Source organism: Saccopteryx leptura, chromosome 3, assembly GCF_036850995.1.
Source record: "Saccopteryx leptura isolate mSacLep1 chromosome 3, mSacLep1_pri_phased_curated, whole genome shotgun sequence".
Lineage (NCBI taxonomy): Eukaryota > Metazoa > Chordata > Mammalia > Chiroptera > Emballonuridae > Saccopteryx > Saccopteryx leptura.
This window is the reverse complement of record NC_089505.1, coordinates 72,936,741-72,957,885: the sequence shown is the minus strand read 5'-3', so window position 1 is coordinate 72,957,885 and position 21,145 is coordinate 72,936,741. Positions and strand designations below refer to the sequence as shown.

The 21,145-nt window shown below is 43.6% G+C and overlaps 1 pseudogene; it reads right to left on the bottom strand.

The window, feature by feature from the left end:
* Positions 1 to 807: 807 nt before the first annotated feature.
* Positions 808 to 21,145, bottom strand: part of LOC136397131 (zinc finger protein 726-like) — a 28,863-nt pseudogene continuing 8,525 nt past the window's right edge.

The window sequence follows — 21,145 nt, the reverse complement described above, 5'->3', positions numbered from 1 at the left end:
CACGGCGGCAATATCATGAAGCAGCTTAGCTAAACTCTCCAAAACCCTCAGGTCATCTCTACTGTAACTGTCACATACAGTTTCCCACATTCTTCAGTTTTGAGGTTTCTCTCTGATACAAATTCTCATTTGTCAAATAAGCTGTAAATGCTGAATAAAGTCTTTTCACATCTTTACATTTGTATTGTTTCTGTCGAGCATGAATTCTGGTGTCGAGTGGGCTTAAATCTCTGATGCTCAATGAAGCCTGAACAATGGATAAATGTTTTGTGAGAGTATTTACATGTTACTGTATCTCTCTATCATGAATCCTTCAATATTCAGCAAGTATTTGTTTTTTGTTTTTGTTTTTTAGTGAGAGAGACAGACAGACAGGAAGAGAAGAAGATGAGAAGCATCAACTCATAGTAGCAGCACTTTAGTTGTTCATTGATTGCCTCTCATATGTGCCTTGACCGAGGGTCTCAGGCTGAGCCAGTGACCCCTTGCTCAAGCCAGAGACCATGGCGTCAGGCTGATGATCCCATGCTCAAGCCAGCAACCCCACACCCAACCTAGTGAGCCTCAGCTCGCCCTGGCGACCTTGGGGTTTTGAACCTGGGACCTTAGTGTCCCAGGCCGACACTTTATCCACTGTGCCATCACTGGTCACTATATTATTATTATTATTATTATTTTAGACAAGAGAGAGAGAAAAAGGAGGAAGGAGTGGCAAACATCAGCTGGTTTTAGTTGTTTTTTGTATGTGCCTTGACCAAACAAGCCTGGCATTTTGAACCTGTGACCTCAGCATTCCAGGTGGATGCCTCATGCACTGCGGCACCACAGGTCGGGCTGTTCAGCAACTTTTGAGCATAGGTTAAAATCTTTGCCACATTCTCTACATTTCTAAGGTGTCTCTCTAGTATGAATTTTCTGATGTACAGTAAGGTTTGAGGAACAACTAAAGGCTTTGGCACATACACCACATTTATAAGGCTTCTCTCCAGTATGAATTCTTTGATGTTTAGTGAGTTTTGAGCTCTGGGTAAATGCTCTGCCACATTCTTCACATTTGTAAGGTCTCTCTCCACTGTGAATTCTCTCATGTACGGTACAATGTGAAGAGGTTTTAAAGGTTTTGCCACATTTTCCGCATTCATAAGGCTTCTCTCCAGTGTGAACTCTGTGATGTTGAGTCAGTTCTGTTTGCGCATAAAAACATTTCCCACACTCTCTGCATTTGTAAGGTTTCTCCCCGGTATGAATTCTTCTCTCATGTTTAGTAAGATATGAACGCCATTTGAAGGCTTTGCCACATGCTTTACACACGTAAGGTTTTTCTTCACTATGACTTCTCTCATGTTGTGTAAGATGACAACGGTAATAAAAAGTTTTGTCACATTCTCCACATTTGTAAGGCTTCTCTCTAGAATGAGTTATTTGATGCTTACAAAGATATGAATGCAAAGAAAAGGTTTTTCCACACTCCTTACATCTGTAAGGTTTCTCTCCACTATGAGTGATCTGATGCTGAGTAAGGTTTGAGGTGCTATTAAAGGCTTTGCCACATTCTCCACATTTGCATGGTTTCTCTCCCGTGTGAATTCTCTGATGCTGAGTAACTGTTGAAGAGTGTTTAAAGGATTTACCACATTGTCCACAACTGTAAGGCTTCTCTCGAGAATGAGTTATCTGATGCTGAGTAAGGTATGAATGCAAAGAGAAAGCTTTACCACACTCTTCACATCTGTGAGGTTTCTCTCCACTGTGAATGATCTGATGCTTAATAAGGCTTGAGGAGCTATTAAAGGCTTTGCCACACTCACTACATTTGTAAGGCTTCTTCCCAGAATGAATATTCTCATGGTCAGTAAAAGCTGAACGCCATTTGAAGGCTTTGCCACATGCTTTACACACGTAAGGCTTTTCTTCACTATGACTTCTCTCATGTTGCATAAGACTCGAACGGTAATAAAAAGTTTTGTCACATTCTCCACATTTGTAAGGCTTTTCTTGAGAATGAGTTATTTGATGTTTCTTAAGATATGAATGCAAAGAAAAGGCTTTGCCACACTCCTTACATCTGTAAGGTTTCTCTCCACTATGAGTGAGCTGGTGTATAATAAGGTTTGAGGAGCAATTAAAGGCTTTATCACATTCTCTACACTTATAAGGTCTCTCACCAGTGTGAATTTTCTCGTGTAGAATAAGCCAGGAATGCCACTTAAACTCTCTGCCACATGCTTTACATTTGTAAGGCTTCTCTTCAGTCTGACTCATCTGATGTTGACTAAGATCGGAAGAGCAATTATATATTTTGCCTGATTTTGTGCATTTGTAAGGTTTTTGTTTAGTATGGATTTTCTTAAGTTTACTTAGATTGACTACTTGACTGACGGCTCTCCCACCTGGATTACACTTGTAAGCTTCCTTCCCAGTATGAATGTTCTCTTGTTCAGTATGATATAAAGATGGCTTAAACGATTTAACATATTTACCTCGTTTGTTTGTCTTTTCCACAGTATGAATATCCTGATGTGTCCTGTGATTTAACACTTGGTCAAAGACTTTTCCATCTTTATAACGGATCTCTGGAAGCTGAGTTTGCTGATCTTCATTAGGATTTAACTCTTGGTTAAAGTTTTTCCAGTGTTCTTTCCACTGATAATTTCTGTCTCCATTGTCTGTATTCTGCAAATGATTGAAGGTAGAAAGACCTTAAGTGACAGATAAATTTCATTATACATGTACATTATTCCCAATAACTATTCTGTGATACCTATTAAGCCATGCTGTTGGTATAAAAAAATGGACCCAAGTTTATAAAAATTATGGACAGTGGAATAAGAGAAAATATTATCTCTCAGTGGAAAAAGAATGACACCCTGTTAACAGAATTGCCAAACTGATCAAAGTTAAACTTTTTATGTTCAATATAAAATCTCTAAATTTTAGAATTGATTGAAAAATTCCCACACTCCTTTTTTTTTTTCTTTTTTTTTGGAGTTTTTTTTTTTTTTTTTTTTTTTTACAGAGACAGAGAGAGAGTCAGAGAGAGGGATAGATAGGGACAGACAGACAGGAATGGAGAGAGACGAGAAGCATCAATCATCATTTTTTTGTTGCGACACCTTAGTTGTTCATTGATTGCTTTCTCATATGTGCCTTGACCGTGGGGCTACAGCAGACCAAGTAACCCCTTGCTTGAGCCAGCGACCTTGGGTCCAAGCTGGTGAGCTTTGCTCAAACCAGATGAGCCTGCGCTCAAGCTGGCGACCTTACGGTCTCGAACCTGGGTCCTCTGCATCCCAGTCTGATGCTCTATCCACTGCGCCACCGCCTAGTCAGGCTTTTTTCTTAAAGAAATAAAAAACTTGCCTGACCAGGTGATGGCACAGTAGATATAGCATCTGACTGGGATGCGGAGGACCCAGGATCAAAATCCCAAGGTCACCAGCTTGAACCCAAGGTCTCTGGCTCGAGCAAGGGGTCACTCTGTCTGCTGTAGCCCCCCAGTCAGGGCACATATGAGAAAGTAATCAATGAAACTAAGGTGCCTCAACAAAGAATTGATGCTTCTCATCTCTCTCCCTCCCTGTCTGTTTGTCCCTCCCTGTTCCTCTCTCTGTCTCTATCTCTGTCACAAAAAAAGAAAAAAGAAAAAAAACTTGTATTTGATGATTTTAGACACAGAGGGAAAAAAAGAGAAAGACAAAGAAAAACATCAATTTGTTTTTCTACTTATTCAAGCATTCATTGGTTGATTCTTGTATATGCCCTGACTAGGGTCAACAAAGCAACCTTGTAGTGTCAGGACAAATCTCTACCCAACTCAGTAACACAGAGTTTCATCTTACATTTTAACAATTCCAACGATTATTCATACAAGGGATTATGTGATTTCTTCAATTTTCTAGATCTTTTTCCAAGAATATATAACATTAAAAAATTGTTTTCAGTCTGACAGGTGGTGGAACAGTGGATAGAGCATTGGTCTGGGAGGCAGAGGACTCAGGTTCAAAACACCGAGGTCGCTGGCTTGAGCGCAGGCTTACCAGCTTAAATGTGGGATCATAGACATGTTGCCATGGTTGCTGGCTTGAGCCCAAAGGTCGCTGGCTCAGCTGGAGCCCTCTGGTCAAGGCATGTATGAGAAGCAATCAATGAACAACTAGGGACTACAACTATGAGTTGATGCTTCTCATCTCTTTCCTTCCTGTCTGTTTCTCACTCTCTCTTTCTAAAATAAAAATTGTTTCAGTCTTCACATTTTTTTTTTTTTACAGAGACAGAGAGAGAGTCAGAGAAAGAAATAGATAGGGACAAACAGGAATGGAGAGAGATGAGAAGCATCAATCATCAGTTTTTTGTTGAGACACCTTAGTTGTTCATTGATTGCTTTCTCACATGTGCCTTGACTGTAGGCCTTCAGCAGACTGAGTAACCCCTTGCTTGAGCCAGCAACCTTGGGTCCAAGCTGGTGAACTTTCTTTTTTTTTTTTTTTTTTTTTTTACAGAGACAGAGAGAGAGTCAGAGTGAGGGATAGACAGGGACAGACAGACAGGAACGGAGAGATGAGAAGCATCAATCATTAGTTTTTCATTGCGCATTGCGACACCTTAGTTGTTCATTGATTGCTTTCTCATATGTGCCTTGACCATAGGCCTTCAGGAGACCAAGTAACCCCTTGCTTGAGCCAGCGACCTTGGGTCCAAGCTGGTGAATTTTTGCTCAAACCAGATGAGCCCACCCTCAAGCTGGCGATCTTGGGGTCTCGAACCAGAGTCTTCTGCATCCCAGTCTGACGCTCTATCCACTGTGCCACTGCCTGGTCAGGCCAGTCTTCACATTTATAAACACATTGATCTACAAGTGAAACTGGCTTAAAGGCCCTGACCGGTTGAGTGTCAGCCCAGTGTGTGGATGTCCTGGGTTTGATTCCCAATCAGCACACACAGAAGTGCCCATCTGCTTCTCCACCCCTCCTCCTCTCCTTCCTCTCTGTCTCTCTCTTCCCCTACTGCAGCCATGGCTCCATTGGAGGGAGTCAGACCCGGGTGCTGAGGATGGCTCCATGGCCTCTCCCTCAGGTGCTAAAAAATGGCTCTGGTTGCAACAGAGCAGTGATCCCAGATGGACGGAGCATTGCCTCCTAGTGGGCATGCCGGATGGATCCTGGTCAAGGCGCATGAGGCAGTCTGTTTCTCTGCCTCCCCTCCTCTCAATGAATTAAAAAGAAAAAAGAAAAAAATGACTTAGAGTTTTCTCAAATGTGTAATGTCTTTGACCTCTTTAAAGTAACAAAGATTTTTTTCTTTTTTTTTTTTGTATTTTTCTGAAATGAGAAACGGAGGCAGAGAGACAGGCTCCCGCATGCACCCGACTGGGACCCACCCAGCAAGCCCACTAAGGGGTGATGCTCTGCCCATTTGGGACATTGCTCCATTGCAACTGGAGCCATTCTAGCGCCTGAGGTGGAGGCCATGAAGCCATCCTCAGTGCCCGGGCCAACTTTGCTCCAATGGAGCCTAGTCTGCAGGAGGGGAAAAGAATGATAGAGAGAAAGGCGAGGGGGAGGGGTGGAGAAGCAGATGGATGCCATTCCTGTGTGCCCTAGTCAGGAATCAAACCCAGGACTTCCACATCCCAGGCCGACACTCTACCACTAAGCCAGCTGGCCAGGGCCAGTAACAAAGATTTTATCATGAATAATTTCACCAGGTTGGCTCTGTGCATATTAATGTTCTTTCTTCTCGTCACTCTTCCCAAAACAGGAAGGCTTTCATTAAGTGTACATTATCAAAGCCACACCTTCCATAGCTTACCAGCATTATTTTAGAGGATAAATCTTCTATTTCTGGCTTTCGGAACAAGGTCTGGTTGTCTTTAAGTGACAGAGCTGAAAGAGACAATATAATTTTCACAGTACGGCACTCAGGAGAATGATCTTACCAGAGGGCACTATCCAAATTACATTTCTGAGTACTCCAAAAGCAAGTTAAGAGTTCAAAGCAAGACCAAGAAAGGTAACACTGAGGAAAGTCGTATCAAAGAGAAACAAAAAGTGTTGACCTTTGCCCACAATTCCTGCTCAAACAACCTGGCACACAGTGGCAATATTATTATAAGAAACGCTAAGACTCCCAGATTCTTCTCAGAAGAGATAGATGACGAGATGAGGGAATGTGGGTTCAATGATCTCGCTGTTTTGCCTGACACAGAGCGCTCAAACAGCAGTACACGGTGGTGCACTGTATTGGCTACAGAGATCACAAGGTGAGTAATTGTTCCAACACCACAGAGACTGCAGTAGTAAACACAAATATTGTGGATAGAAAGATACTATAGGCTCTCAGAAAAAACAGAAAAGATTTTAAACTTGGAGCTTACAAACGCAAAAGGTTAAAAAACACACATCCCCAATAGTATTCTTTTAGTTTTTATTTATTGATTTTAGAGAGTGCAAGAGAGTGCGAGAGTGCAAGAGAGAGAGAGAGAGAGAGAAAGAGAGAGTGAGAAATGTTTAGTTGTTCCACTTATATATCCCTTAGTTGATTCTTGTATGTGTCCTAACCAGGAAACAAACGTAAATCCTTGGTGTATCGGGACAATGTGCTAACAAACTGAGTATGGGTGTACCCAGCTACACCCATCCCCAAAAGTTTTGACAGAGATTAGAATTTCTACCATAGGTGACTGTTACTTGTTTTCGCCTGTAGAAAGCAAGTTCATAAAACCTGGTTGTTTAGAATTCTGAACCTCAACAACTTATAAGAAGACATAGAGAGAAACAGAAAAACATGGTCCAATCAGTAAAAAAAATAAATCTCCAGAAATTGGCATTACATTAATGGAAATACATTAATTACCTGAAAAAGATTTCTTCCCTTTTTTTAATGAGAGACAAACTGACAGGGACAGACAGACAGGAAGGGAGAGAGATGAGAAGCATCAACTCACACTTGCGTCATTTTAGTTGTTCATCAACTGCTCTCTCATACGTGCCTTGACCGGGGAGCTTCGGCCAAGCCAGTGGCCCTGCTCAAACCAACAGCCTTGGGCTATCAGCCAGCAATGATGGGGTCATGTCTCTGATCCCACGCTCAACCCCGTGCTCATGCTGGTGAGCCCACACTCCACCCAGCGACCTCAGGGTTTCGAACCTGGGACCTGAGCATCCTAGGTCGATGTTCTATCCACTGCGCCACTACCTGGTCAGGCTAAAAAAGGTTTCAAAATAATCATCTTAAAATGAAAAAGTAGACCAAAGTGACAACTATATAATATCCGAAAAACAGTACATTACCATAATGAAAGTGCATAAACAAAGAAACTAAAATAAACGAAACAATATCGAAAAGCTGAAAAATCACAATATCCAAATTTAAAAATACAGTAGCATCATCAAAGAAAGATGTTATTAAGCTGAGAAAGAATAAGCTTGTACATAGCTCATTAAAAATTTCAATACAAGGAAGCCAAGAAAAATGTGGAAAAGTACAGATAGCCGAAAGGACTCATGGTTCACAATTAAACCAACCACTTTGCCCAGTTAGTAGACTCCACCACAATAGGACCGTGAAAAGAAGTAAATAGCTTATATTAAAAATTAAGACCCTAGCCAGTTGGCTCAGTGGATAGAATATTAGCCCAGCATGTGAATGTCCAGGGTTTAATTCCTGGAGAGGGTACATAAGAGAAGCAATCACCTGCTTCTCTTCTCCTTTCTCTTCCCCTTCTCTCCCTCTGCTCCTCCCGCAGCCAGTGGCTTAACTGGTTTGAGCATCAGTGCCGGGTGCTAAGGATAGCTCAGCTGGTACGAGCGCTGGCCTCAGGCACTAAAATAGTTCCGGTGATTTGAGCATTGGTCACAGACAGGGGTGGGTTGCCAGGTGGATCCCTGTCAGGGCACATGGGGGAGTATGTCTCACTATCTCCTTTCTTCTCACTTAAAAAAGAAAAAAGGAAGAAAGAAAAATTAATAGTTTAAGACTCTAGCCTGACCTGTGGTGGCGCACTGGATGGAATGTCAACTTGGAATGCTGAGGTCACTGGTTCAAGGCCCTGAGATTGCCCAGTGCAGGCACATGAGGGAGGAAACAAGTTGATGCTTGCTCCTCTTCCCCTCACCTTCTCTCTCTAAAAATAAATAAATAAAATTTACAAAAAAGAAGATTCCATCACCTGGACAAAGAAAGAGACACCCATATTCAAGCACATTACTGAATTTTTAAGAAGGATGAATGTAAAAATGTCAACAGGACATATTACAATCAAAATATCATGAGTAGCACACAGCAACTATTGTAAGAGCATAAAAAAATAAGTTGTCATGGAAAAGACAGCCCTCTAAGCTTATCAGTGGGGAGCGACCTGCAGTTCACATTATAGCTTATGCCAGGAGGCCCCAGTAAAACACAGGTGGCAACTGATCTTGGCCTGCATCTCCCGGGAGCCTCAGAGCCAGCACACCCAGGGGACAGCATCAAACCATAGCAAAGCACCACCAACAACCACCTCCACAAGCCACACACTCAAGGGGCTGACTCAGCGGGCAACAGAGCGCTGCTGTCCTCATCCCTGCTCTGCGGGGTGGGTGCTTTTGCTGGTGACTGCCACAGGGCTCAGTGTCATAGACAGTCAGTCCTTTCAGCTCAATGTCCAGGAGATTCATCGTCTCCACTCACATGCCAAGAGAGAGCAAGGACCAACTATAAGAGGAGGGTATGCACAGACCACACAAGGGGCACACTATGAGTGCCCATCCTGGGTGACTGGGGAGACTGCCAATGGACCCGACAGAACACCTACTACATTAGGACACTCTGTAAGCTTGGAGACATAGCAGCTCTGCCTAACACATAGAAGGCTGCCTAACACAGGGAGGCTGCCAAAATGACAAAAACACTTGTCCCAAATAAAAGAAAAGAACAAGACTTCAAAAAAGGACCTCAATAAAATGGAGATAATCTACTAAATGCACAGTTTAAAACACATGTATGAGCCTGACCAGGTGGTGGCGCAGGTTGGGACAGTGTCAACCTGGAACACTCAAAACTCAGGTTCGAAACCCCGAGGTCACTGGCCTGCACGCAGGCTCAGCAGCTTGGGCATGGGATCATACACATGACCCCAGGATTGCTGGCTTTAGCCCAAAGGTCACGGGACTGAAACCCAAGGTCGCTGGCTTAAGCAAGGGATTGCTGGCTCAGCTGGAGACCCCTGGTCAAGGCACATATGAGAAAGCAATCAACGAGCAACTAAGGAGCCACAACTTTGAGTTAATGCTTCTCATCTCTCTCCCTTCCTGTCTATCTCTCGCTAAAAAAAGAATAAAGGAAAAAACTAGTTATGAGGATGTTTATACACTTAGCATGAACCTTAGCACCATAAAAAAAAGTCAGAAATGAAGAATACACTAATCAAAATGAAGTATAATAAGCAGATACAGTAGAGGAGATGAAGCCAAGAACCAAACCAGCGATGTGGAATATAAGGAAGCAAAAAACACCCAATCGGGTCAGCAAAAAGGAAAAAGAATCCAAAAACACGGGAGTAGAATAAGGTGCCTCTGGCACACTTCAAGTGAAAGAATATTAACATCTAGGAGGCACCAAAACGAAGAGAAACCAGAAAACTAAACACCTTTGTAAAAAAAAAATAGTAATGAGCCTGGCCTTTTGTGGCACAGTGCACAGAATGTGGACCTGGAATGCTGAGGTCACCATTTCGAAACCCCAGGCTTGTCCGGTCAAGGCACATATGACAACCAATCAATGAACAACTGGGGTGAAACAGCTATGGGTTGATACTTCTTGGTCTAACCCCCCTCCTTTCTCTGTGAAATCAATAGATAAAATCTTTAAAAGGGAGGAAATAATAATAGCAGTGAAAAACTTCCCTAACCTGGTGAAGGAATTACACAAAAAAGCCCAGGAAGCTGAGAGACTCCCAAACCAGATGAACCAAAAAAGGACCTTGTCAACATACATAATAATTAAAGTGGCAAAAGTTAAAGACAAAGAGAATCCAAAATGCAGCAAGAGAAAGGTAGCTCAGCCCTGGGCGGCCAGCTCATGGTTAGAACACTGTCCGGAAACACCAAGGTCGCAGGATGGATCCCCAGTAAATGCCCATCTGAGAAGCGACCACTGAATGCACAACTAAGTAGAACAACAAATACATTTTTCCCCTTTCTCCCTCTCTCTCTTTACCCTTTCCTCTGTTTCTCTGGAATAAATCAATTTTAAAAAAAGAGCCTGACCAGTGGTGGCGCAATAAATAAAGCGTCAACCTGGAACGCTGAGGTTACAGGTTAGAAATCCCCGGGCTTGCCTGGTCAAGGCGCATACAAAACTCAACTACTATGAGTTGATGCTTCCTGTTCCTGCCTGCCTTTCTCTCTCTCTCACCTCTCTCTAAAATCAAGTAAAAAAAAAAAAAAAAAAAAGAGAAAGACAGAAAGAGACAGAGAAAAGCAGTTAGTTGCCTACAAAAAGCTCCCATAAAACTGTCAGCTGATTTCTCAACAGAAACTTTCCAGGACAGAAGGGATTGGCACAATGTATTCAAAGTGATGAAAAGCAAGGACCTACAACAAAGATTACTCCACCCCGCAAAGTTATCATGTAGAATCGGAAAACAGATGAACAGTTTCCCATACCAAAAGAAGCTAAAGGAATCATTATCACAAACCGGTACTGTAAAAAATTTTACAGGGTCTCCTTTAAAAAGAGGGAGAAAAAAAATCAAGAATATGAATAGAGGCTGTGGCCGGCTGGCTCAGTAGACAGAGCAACGAGCGGGTGTATGGAAATCCCAGGTTCGATCCCAGGTCAGCCCACATCTCTCCCCTCCCTCTCCCCCTTTTCCCCTCTTCCCCTCCCACAGCCAGTAGCTCAATAAGTTGATAGGTCGACAGGTTGGAGTATAGGCCCCAAGAAGGTTGCCGGGTTGATCCCAGTTAGGGCTCATGTGGGAGTCTGTCTCTATCTTACTTCCTCTCACTTAAAAAAGAAAAAAAAAAAAAAAAGAATATGAATAGTAAATGGCCATGAAAAAGAACAAAATTTTATCATTTGGGACAAGGATGCACCAAGGCTATGTTCTGCTAAGTAAGTCGATCAGAGAAAGACATACACCACATAATCTCACTTACATGTGACATCTACAGAATAATATCAAACCAACCAACAAACCAGAAACACACTCACAGGCACAGAGAACAGACTAATGGTGGCCAGAGGGAGGGGCTGAAGGACTGGCCGGTAAAGGTGAAGCCACGGAGAAATACACACTGGCATGTACTATAGTCATGGGATGTCAAGTACAGCCTAAGAAATAGAGTAAATAATCTTGTATGAACTGCGTATGGTACCAGTTAGGTACTGGAACTATCAGGGGGACAGTTTAAGACTTTGTTGCCTAACCAGATAGTGGTTCAGTAGATAAAGCGTTGGCCTGGGATGCAGAAGACCCAGAGATCGCTGGCTTTAGTATGGGCTTATTCGGGTTGAGCACAGGCTCACCAGCTTGAGCGTGGGGTCACTGGCTTGAGCAAGAGGTCCCTGGCTCAGCTGGAGTCCCCCAGTCAAGGCATATATGAGAAATCAATCAATGAACAATTAAGAAGCTGCAACGAAGAATTGATGTTTCTCATCTCTCTCGATTCCTGTCTGTCTGTCCCTACCTGTGTCTCTCTCTGTCCCTCTCTCTATCTTGCCTAAAAAAAAAGACTTTGTAAAGTATATAATAATCTAACCAATATCCTGTACAGCTGAAAATACAAAACAATACTGAATTAATAAAAAAAATAATATGCAAAACATAAACAGAAATTTGATCCCCAGAATTCTGAATACTACATACAAGTATTATTGATAAAGAATACTTTTAGCCTGGCCTGTGGTGGCGCAGTGGATACAGCAGAGACCTGGAACGCTGAGGTCACTGGTTGGAATCCCTGGGCTTGCCTGGTCAAGGCACATATGACAAGCAACCAATGAACAACTAAAGTGAAGCAACTATGAGTTGATACTTCTTGCTCCCCCCTGCCTCCTCTCTCTGAAAATTCAATAAACAAAATCTTAAAAAAAAAAATGAATCCTTTCATATAACTATAAGTTCTGACTGTGCGTATACCCACAGAAAATATTTTACATCAGGGTATGTGATATACAGCAGGAAAATTACATAGAAAATGTATTCAAATCATTCAAAAATAGCCCTAAAATATAATTTTAGTAAAGAATCATTTAAATGACATGAGAAATTTTTTCAGGTTTAATATAGTTCAGCTACTCTTACATAAAACATGTAGGCTGTAATTTACCTCACAGAAAAAAAAACTCTTCACTTCTAATTGAGACTATTAGAAAGCTGTAAAATATGGAGAGAAAGACTAATTTTTGTTGAAAGACTTTATTTCTTCATTTTAGAAAGGGGAGAGAGAAAAAAAGAGAAAGGGGAAGGATCAGGAAGCATCAACTCCCATATGTGCCTTGACCAGGCAAGCCCAGGGTTTTGAACTGCTATCCTCAGTGTTTCAGGTTGACGCTTTATCTACTGCGCCACCACAGATCAGGCAAGACTAATCCTGGAATGAAACATTTCAGATTAAGTACAACATGATGAAGGACCATGCCGAGAAGGCAAGTGAAAAACCTAATCACCACTTTTGTCAGAAGTAAACTTCAATTGAAAAACGAAACATTTTCATAAATATGAAGTGCCTAATAATGCTGTATCACACTTACTACCACAGGAGAACATTCCAGCACGTTATATCAGCACTTGCGAATGCCAAACCACAACTATGACAAAGATCTAATTAGAAAGTGAAACCACATAGGACACAGTCCCGGGCAGCTCTGGGCTGGACAGGAGAGAATTACAGAAGGACAGTGATGACAAAAGCAGGTAACAGTGGACGCTTTCCTACCTGCTGGGCAATACTCTGAGGTCGCCTATGGCAGTAATATATTATTGAACTCTATGAGGTAAATATACTGCTCACAAAAATTAGGGGATATTTCAAAATGAATATGAAGCATTAAAATATACCCTACCTTTTGTGAGCAGTATAGATACCTTAAACTACTCTGAGATCGCCTGACCTATGGTGGGGCAATAGATAAAGTATCCACCTGGATGCCGGAGTACTGAGTCCAAACCCCTAGCTTGCCCGGTAAAGGAATACACAAGAAGCAACTACTACAAGTTGAGGCTTCCTGCTACTATTCCCCCCTTTCTCTCTCTCTCTAAAATCAACAAATAAAATCTTTAAATTAAAAAATTTATGGCCAGATCAGGCAGGGGTACAGTGGATACAGCATTAGCCTGGGACGCTGAGGACACAGGTTCAAGACCCCCAGGTTGCTGGCTTGAGCAAAGGCTCGTTAGCTTGAACGTGGGGTTGTCAACTTGAATGTGGGATCATCGACATGACCCCATGGGTCGCAGGCTTGAGCCCAAAGGTCGCTGGTTGAAGCCCAAGGTCGCTAGCTTGAGCAAAGCGTCACTGGCTCAGGTGGAGACCCTTCAGTCAAGGCACATACAAGAAAGCAATCAATGAACAACTAAGGTGCTACAACAAAGAATTGATGCTTCTCATCTCTCTCCTTTCCTGCCTGTCTATCCCTATCTCTCTCTCTCTCTCTCTCTCTCTCTCTCTCTCTCTCGGACTCCTTCTCAAATAAATAAATAAACAAACAAACAAACAAATAAGTTCTGACAGAGGATTTTCTCACTATGGGGCGGTGCATTGTGCTGTGATGAAATCACTTAGTCTTTAGGGACTTGTTTGAAGCCTCAATAGGATCAGAAATTATAAACTAGAAAAAATGGTACCCATCCACAATGCTCTTGGGATTTCTGCAAGAAATTTCAGAATTTCAACCATTTTCTTCATAAACCCTTAATATGAGACAATAAAACCCCAAAACCCTTAAGACCTGTGTTGTCTCAGTGTATCAACTGTCGGCCTAGAATGCTGAGGTTGCTGATTCTAAACCCTGGGCTTGCCTGGTTGAGGCACATACAGGAAGCAACTGCTACGAGTTGATACTTCCCATTACTAAACTCCACCTCTTTTTCCACTCTCTCTAAAAAACAAACAAATATATATACCTTAAAAAGTAAAAGGGTTAAGATATAACATGCACAGGATTTCCCAGGTCCCCAAAGTGATGCAAGAGGAGCCAGACAACGACGGCCCTCACAGTCCATGGGGAGGACCCTGCCCCCACTGCTAATGTGATGACGGAGGTCACTGGAGCAAAAGCACAGTCTCGAGAGGACACAGGAGCACGGGACGTGTTGGAGACCAGCTGTCCCTCTATGACAACAGGGATACACCTGGGCCTCTCACAGCCCTTTCCACTGCAGCAGCTTCCCAACCACACTGTAAGGTCTGGCCTCCTCCGTGACCTTTAGATCTCTCACTTGTGTCATCAGCCTCCTCATCCCACCTACCTGGCTGGAAGGGTAGTGTCTTTCTTCCCGTCACATCCCAGCGCTCCTTCACTTGCTCCAAGTACATGACCAGGACTGGCTTAGACACAGAAAGCCCTGTTTATTAGAAAAAGGACCATGAATCTGACAGGTGGTGGAGCAGTGGATAGGGCATCAACCTGGGATGCTGAGATCCCAGTCTGAAACCCTGAGGTCACCAGTTTAAGTGCAGGCTCTTCAGCCTGAGCACAGGGTCACTGGCTTGAGCACAGGATCATCAACATGATCCCAAGGTCACTGGCTTTGCTGGAGCCACTTGGTAAAGGCACATACGAGAAGCAATCAATGAGCAACAGAAGTGCCACAAATACAAGTAGATGCTTCTCATCTCTCACCCCTACCCCTTGCTTAGGAAAAAAAAAAAGTATGAGTTTTGCTTGAAATTTTCTAATTTTCAACCTAGTTTATGCTCAGGTGAGTAGACATGGTAGAGCATTTTATTTTGGAAAATGGTTTTCCAAAACACTGTTTTCTGATAGTACTTTAATTATTCTAGACACCAGTCAAGTTTTTAGACAGTGACTTCCTATTTCATATACATTACGAAACCTTTCTTTTCTCCTACAGCAAACCGTTTGTTCTTTGAGATCAAGAATCTGAAAGTCTCCCTAACTGGTGGTGGTGCAGTGGTTAAAGCATTGACCTGGAACACTGAGGTCACCGGTTCAAAACCCTGGGCATGCCTGGTCAAGGCACATATGGGAGTTGATGCTTCCTGGTCCCCCCCCTTCTCTCTCTGTCTCTGTCCCCTCTCTCTAAAATGAATTTTAAAAAAAATTAAAAGAACAAAGCATGAAAATTCTACCATCCAATGCAGAAGCCCCCAGGAGACATTCTCCTAATGAAGGACACAAAACCCTGTGGGTGGAGGATAAGCTCTGGAAGGAAGTCATCCTCACCCAGGGAGACCAGGTTCCTGTAGTTCTCCAACATCACATCCGTGTACAGTTTCCGCTGAGCTGGGTCCAGGCATTCCCACTCCTCCCGAGATAAATCTACGGCCACATCCCTGAAGGTCAATGATTTCTGGGAGACAAAAAAAAAAAAGAGACCTTCACCCAGGACCACAGAGTTCATATGCCACCCAACAGGAAATCAGTATTAGAAGAGGCTGGGTCCCCGGACAGTATCCTGAATTATCCAGTAAGATCATTTTGACTCAATAATATCCTCTAACGTATTTGCTAACACTGAGTAACGAGGATGACACGTGTCCAGAAATGCACTGCACAGACTTTACTTTCCAGAAAAATAAATATTTAAATTAAGGCATCAACCTGACAGGCACATCAGTTTGTCGGTGTTGTATTTATATTATTCACGATCAGTTGTGTTCATTCCTCAGCTAGAAAAGTCAGGGTGCACTGGAAGTGTAAGTACTTCTCCAATTTTAATGTGGACAACAATGAACTGCAGTTTTGTGAAAACGCAGATTACCATGGAGAAGTTCTGGGATGAGGCCTGTGTTTCCACATGTTTAACAAGCTCCCATTTAACCAGTGACACAAATGTCTCCGGACCACGCGCCATCCCTTTGAATAGCACAGAAATAGAAATCTCAGGAAAAATTTGTACAGGATTTGAACTAAAAAAGGTTAATGGAATTGTTAAATTTTTTATTTACTGATTTATAAAGACAAAAAGAGAAACATCGATTTGCTGTTCCCCAAATTCATGCACTCATTGGTTGATATTTTTTCTTGGATCCAGAGTCAAGTATTTTACTCAATTCTTTGGTTACATATGTAATACTTTATCGCTGGCATTTATCTAAAGAATGAACTTTTTCAATTCTCTTTTTTTTTGAGAGAGAGATAGAGCAAGAGAGTCAGGGAGAGAAATGAGAAGTAGCAACTTCTTTTTTAAATCATTAAATGTATCTTTTTTTTTTTTGCATTTTTCTGAAGCTGGAAACGGGGAGGCAGTCAGACAGACTCCCACATGCGCCCGACTGGGATCCACCTGGCACGCCCACCAGGGGGCGATGCTCTGCCCATCCGGGGCGTTGCTCTGTCGCGACCAGAGCCACTCTAGTGCCTGGGGCAGAGGCCAAGGAGCCATCCCCAGCGCCCGGGCCATCTTTTTGCTCCAATGGAGCCTCGGCTGTGGGAGGGGAAGAGAGAGACAGAGAGGAAGGAGAGGGGGAGGGGTGGAGAAGCAAATGGGCGCTTCTCCTATGTGCCCTGGCCGGGAATCGAACCCGGGACTGCTGCACGCCAGGCCGACGCTCTACCACTGAGCCAACCGGCCAGGGCCTGATTTTCCTCTATCGAGTTTATAGGGATGACATTGATGACTGAAATTATAGAAGTCTCAGGTGTACAATTCTATCACACATCATCAGGACACTGTACTGTGTGTTCACCATCCCAGCCAAGTCTCCCTCCATCACTGTTCATCCCCCTTTCCCCTTTTCTTCCTGCCCCAGCCCCCTCACTGGTTGATTCTTACACGTGCTCTGAATGTGGATCAACCTGCAACCTTGGCATATCTTGAGATGCTCTAACCAACTGAACATCCAGCTAGGGACCTATGCAACAGAAAACATATGAACCACAATCTTATTTGAAAATTTACTGTAAGTAACCTTAGAACAAGATGCTTTCTCTGTTATGTGAATATTTTATAAAACATACAATAAAGTGTAAATCCTGTTTTCTCCAAACTTGACCTACAATTTTTCAAAAACCATACAGGCCAATACACATAAAGAAACTTCATGAATGTTCATAGCAGTTTCTGGAACTGAGAAGATAAACACAAACATCTTAAGCAAATAAGAAGAAAACATAGCTCAAGTTACATTAACATTTTATGCATACGCAGCCTTTCCAGGCGGTGGCGCAGTGGATAGAGCATTGGACTGGGACGCGGAAGACCAAGGTTCAAGACCCCAAGGTCGCCAGCTTGAGCACAGGCTCATCTGGTTTGAGCAAGGCTCACCAGCTTGAGCCCAAGGTTGCTGGGTCGAGCAAGGGGTCACTCGGTCTGCTATAGTCCCCCCCACCCCCCATCAAGGCACATATGAGAAATCAATCAATGAACAACTAAGGAACCGCAATAAAGAATTGATGCTTCTCATCTCTCTCCCTTCCGGTCTGTCTGTCCCTATCTGTCCCTCTGTCTGACTCTGTCTGTCACCAAAAAAAAAATTTAAAATAATAATAAACCTGACCTGTGGTGGCGCAGCAGATAAAGCATCGATCTAGTATGGTAAGGTCACCAGTTCAAAACCTTGGATTTGCCCAGTGAAGGCACATACAACAAGCAACTACTACAAGTTGATGCTTCTTGATCCTCCCCCCAATGCTTCTCTCTGTCTCTTTCTCCTCTCTCCAAAATCAATAAGTGAAAAAAATCTGAAAGAAAAAAACATAAAAAAATGATGATAATAATAATTCTATAACTTTTTTATTTTTATTTTTATTTTATTTTATTTTATTTTTTGTATTTTTCTGAAGCTGGAAACGGGGATAGACAGACAGACTCCCGCATGCGCCCAACCAGGATCCACCTGGCACGCCTACCAGGGGCGATGCTCTGCCCACCAGGGGGCGAGGCTCTGCCCCTCCCGGGCATCGCTCTGCCCCGACCAGAGCCACTCTAGCGCCTGGGGCAGAGGCCAAGGCGCCATCCCCAGCGCCCGGGCCATCTTTGCTCCAGTAGAGCCTCGGCTGCGGGAGGGGAAGAGAGAGACAGAGAGGAGGGAGAGGGGGAGGGGTGGAGAAGCAGATGGGCGCTTCTCCTGTGTGCCCTGGCCGGGAATCGAACCTGGGACTTCTGCACGCCAGGCCGACGCTCTACCACTGAGCCAACTGGCCAGGGCCCCCACGTTCTGTTCTTTAACACTCCCTTTAAACAAGAAGTCTTTCTCAGCGATCTAGTGAGTACATCTCTTCTAGCTGCTCTTCTCTGTCAGAACTTCCTCAGATTTTCTGACCTGGAGAAGGTGCAGTTCCTTAATCCTGACCCACAGAGCTGACGCTGCAGCCACATGAACCTAGAGCCTACACTCCCTTCTTCACTGATGCCTGAGCCTCTGACCATCCCCACATGGATGGTGGACACGGTGCCCTCCCAGGCTGTCACAAAGGGGATGTTTCCAGTAGTTGAAGGCCGCGGTGGGATTCAGCCCATTCACACAAGTTTGGCAGAACTGATACTTAATTTTTTGTTGAGTTTGGCAAACTGGTTGTTAAAATGGCACCTGTCATCAGGGTTCTCTCTAAAGTGGGCACCTGGCAGCCGCCCAATGTGGAAATCACAAATTTACATACCTTACTCTTTTTTAACATTCTTTTGTGCAACAGTGTATTCTAAACACTGGTAGTAATGTTCATTCCATCCATAGGTGAAAAAAAATTGACGGAACTATGCCTGTAGTATTTATTCATTTCCAAAAACTTTAGTTCCCTCATGTTTGTTACTTCTGAAAACAAATATACAACATGTAGAGAAAAAGTGTCAAACAACCCGGAGGTGACAACTTGTATTGTTTTTTTGTCAGGATTTTTTTTTTTTTACAGAGACAGAGAGAGAGTCAGAGAGAGGGATAGATAGGGACAGACAGACAGAAATGGAGAGATGAGAAGCATCAATCATCAGTTTTTTGTTGCGAAACCTTAGTTACTCATTGATTGCTTTCTCATATGTGCCTTGACCGCGGGCCTTCAGCAGACCGAGTAACCCCTTGTTCGAGCCAGCGACCTTGGGTCCAAGCTGGTGAGCTTTGCTCAAACCAGATGAGCCTGTGCTCAAGCTGGCAACCTCGGGGTCTCGAACCTGGTTCCTCCGCATCCCAGTCCGATGCTCTATCCACTGCGCCACCACCTGATCAGGCATGTCAGGTATTAATATTTTTTCATTAATATTTTAAAACTCTTTCTTATACCATAATCTCATTTTGTGTACCTCTTTTATTGTTATTACTTAAGTATTAAATGAATGAAAAAATAAACTACCTTCTGTTATATCTTTTTTTATACTTAAAATGGTCATTAGGGCAGAGAACCAGTTGTCAAATTATTTGAATTCCACCACTGACTGAAGATCATTATTGCCTGGCTGAAATTGTTCGTGCCCTCAGGGAGCCCGGATGGAGAATGCACAGAAGGTTCAGGTACAAAGGAGGGAAGTATACAAGATGCTGATCTTGACAATGATAAGAAAAAGAAAAAAATAAGGAAATGGGAGCAACCTCACTAAGCAGGGACTTCAGAAATAGAGAATTAAAGGTTGCAGATACTAAATCCACTGAAGTTAGGAGGAAAAGCAAACACAGCCTCTGCCCAGGACACATCGCTTACCTGAGAAGCAGCCATTCTGTCCTGGTCCAGTTCCTGCTTGTTCTCTCAGGCGACAGATGTTGAGGAGTCAAGTCTGCATTTGGAGAATGTGCCACCACAGGTGTCCACACAGCCACTTAATCAGCTTCCACCACACTCACAGACAGAAGGATCTGGAAATGCTGAAAATGTTCGGTAGAACAGTGATCAAGGCAGGAAAAGGGGTGGGTGAATAAATGGTGTTTGTCTCACCCACAAAAGGAGAGAGTCAGCGGTTTAAGGTCTGCAAAGAAAATCACCAGATGTTCACATGACCTAAAATCCTTATATATTAGTCCCAGTATCAGGGAAGGGGAGCCTTGAAATTTACAGCTGCAAAACATATTATCTCTAACACCCCCAAAGGCAGGCACTCAGGCTAGCAGCGTTTGCCCGTTTGTGCCTTGTGTCAAGTGTATAGCTTGGCGTGAGTGCTGCACTGTCTCTGCCTGAGTTTTTTCTTGTGAGTATGAAAAAAATTGAGGATGAAGAAGCCCTCGGACTTGGGCCTTCTCCACTGACATTTTTCTTTTTATCTTAATTTTTAAAATTTTTATTTATTTTAGTGAGGAGAAAGAGAAACAGAGACCGACAGAGAGAGAAAGAGAGAGAAGGGGGAAGAAGCAGGAAGCATCAACTCCCATATATGCCTTGACCAGGCAAGCCCAGGGTTTTGAACTGGCGACCTCAGCATTCCAAGTCAATGCTTTTATCCACTGCGCCACCACAGGTCAGGACACTGACATCTTTCTTATTCTGGGCCTTGGATCACAGTGAGTTTAATCCCTTCCAGGAACTTTTCTCCTTCTGTTTGTTGCTTTTCTTCCCCTATTATAGCATTTTTAAATAATTTTATTTAGAAAATTAAATTTACTAGGGTGACACTGATTAATAAGAGTACACAGGCTTCAGGCCCTGGCCAGTTGGCTCAGCGGTAGAGCGTTGCCCTGGTGTGCGGGGGACCCGGGTTCGATTCCCGGCCAGGGCACATAGGAGAAGCGTCCATTTGCTTCTCCACCACCCCCTCCCTCCTTCCTCTCTGTCTCTCTCTTCCCCTCCCACAGCCAAGGCTCCACTGGAGCAAAGATGGCCCGGGCGCTGGGGATGGCTCCTTGGCCTCTGCCCCGGGCGCTAGAGTGGCTCTGGTCGCAACAGAGCAGCCCCCCGGAGGGGCAGAGTATCGCCCCCTGGTGGGCAGAGCGTCGCCCCCTGGTAGGCGTGCCGGGTGGATCCCGGTCGGGCGCATGCGGGAGTCTGTCTGACTGTCTCTCCCCGTTTCCAGCTTCAGAAAAATAAAAGAGTACACAGGCTTCAGGTAAACATTTCT